The following is a 1,857-nucleotide window of genomic DNA, read 5'->3' as shown; positions in this document are numbered from 1 at the left end:
CGTGACACGATTAACATTGAAACGAATGTGACGTCACATTCGTTGAAAAACAGTGAATGTCTTACTCGACTTTACTTTCACTTGGTACATTTCCTTGATCATTGATGTAGTATCTTTATTAGTATTTGTAGGGATTTTGTACTCCGTGTCCCCAGCGATTTTTCACACTAGCAAATTTACAGGAGAATCGTCCAGGTGTTTAGGAACCATGATTGTCGAGCATCGCAATGCGTTCGAAGAGCGCGGCCCAACACCATTCGATTAAATAATGAATCGTTGGCGAAAAACCGAATGAATGGATTAAATGGTGATACTGTCGCAACATGCATTTAACAACTTTTTGATTCTAAAATAGGAAAATGAGGTTTTAATTGATTTTTTTTTTTAATTAAGTGAGAAGTTGAACAGATTTTTAACGACGGGGTGCTGCTTTTTCCTGGCGATGAGGTCCGTCGCCGGCTGTCTTGTCCGCTTGACGCCGCCACCGCCGGTGCCTCCGTGGGCCGGTGTGTCGGGCCCGGCTGCAGCGCGCGGCGGCCCGCCGGCTCCGGCTGGAGTGGGGGTCCGCGCCGCTGAGCGCCGCTGGTGGGGGGCGCAAAGGTTACATCTGGTGGGCGGGGTGGGGCCCGGGGGCGCCCCGGTAAGGTGCATCGTGGGGCCTCTCATTTGACCGGTCGTCGCCGATCGCAGCGCGCGTGCCCCCCGCCCCGCGCGCGGAGAGTCGGTGCATGTGTTTGTGTGAGCGTGTGCGATTCTGTGTGTGTGTGACAGCACGTGTAGTGTGGTGCGCGCGCATTCGTTTGGTGGTTGTGTTGTTAGTGTGTGCCCGCCAGTGAGGAGTGCAGTGACAACAAGTGGTCAGTGACGTGCCGGTGACGTTCTAGTGACGGGCTGTGTATAGTGGTAGTGACATGGCGCACACCTGACAAGATCCTTCGTCGTGGTGGCCGCAGAGGTACTTCGCCTCGCCTGTATCTCCGTTCGGAATACCATTACCCGCACCGGCAGCCTTCCCTTGTCAAGGTACAGTCCAAGCAGTGTCGATTCTACAGCTCGGGAAACAAAAGTAACCTGTTGGATGTTGGCAGTGCATCAACGCATCGCTTCTTGGTGGCATGTTGGCAGCGCACGCCCAGGAAGACCTGGGCGTTGAAAAAGGGGCCCGGTGACTGCCCTGTTTATCGGTACATCCATAGGCATGCTGGTCACGGGCCCGGGGCCCCGGTCGGGGCGGGGCAGCGTCCGCTTGCAAATAAGTGTCACGGGACGTGACCTTTCAGCTGCATCCCAATCTGAATATGCACGCTGAGGCGTTTGTTTTTGTTTAAATGTCCCTTGATAACGAGTTTGCCCTCGCCGCTTAGTCCCCAGCTTTGTTGATCCGAGATACTGTGCTTGTGGTGTGTGCTTGCGGTTTGGTGGCCAGTAATGCTGATGATGCTTTGAAATTCTAAGGTTTTTTTTATTTGTTAAGTATCTAAGTTTAATGTTGAAGTTTAGAAGATTTTTACATTTTCGTAAAGAAAACTCCTTTGCATTGCAACCGATTGGAACTCTACATCCTTACTCAATCATTGACGTTCATTCAGATGATCTTTTAGTGTCACGGGGACTGGTGAAACCTAACACTAACGTGTTAAGCGAAACGCCTTGCGAATAATCTGTTAAACAAATGATTCCACCAACGTCTCGTGAACACAAAAGTTATGACGCTCCAGTCTGCGTGCGTATATGCAAGATCATCTCCAATGTTGCAGATCTCACCGCAACTTTTCAAAGTAGCGAACCAGCCTGCCCAGAGAGTCGAGAATGACCATTTTTCTTCCCCCGCCTCTCCTCGCTGCTCAGCCCCCCCCC

The 1,857-nt window shown here is 51.5% G+C and overlaps 1 protein-coding gene across 2 annotated transcripts in view; it reads left to right on the top strand.

The window, feature by feature from the left end:
* Nucleotides 1-1,857, top strand: part of LOC113217835 (knirps-related protein-like) — a 46,072-nt gene that overhangs the window by 4,815 nt on the left and 39,400 nt on the right. Inside the window, exon 1 of one of the 2 annotated variants that reach the window (XM_052274952.1) lies at nucleotides 672-1,023. The exons of the other annotated variant lie outside the window; for it this stretch is intronic. The gene's annotated coding sequence lies outside the window, so the exon portion shown is untranslated. Of the gene's footprint in view, nucleotides 1-671; nucleotides 1,024-1,857 lie in introns of those variants that run through there. 2 annotated transcript variants of the gene reach the window in all.

Source organism: Frankliniella occidentalis, unplaced genomic scaffold (assembly GCF_000697945.3).
Source record: "Frankliniella occidentalis isolate FOCC.00 unplaced genomic scaffold, Focc_3.1 Scaffold473, whole genome shotgun sequence".
NCBI lineage: Eukaryota > Metazoa > Arthropoda > Insecta > Thysanoptera > Thripidae > Frankliniella > Frankliniella occidentalis.
Note: the sequence above shows the minus strand (reverse complement) of the source record. Positions and strands in the feature narration are given on the sequence as shown.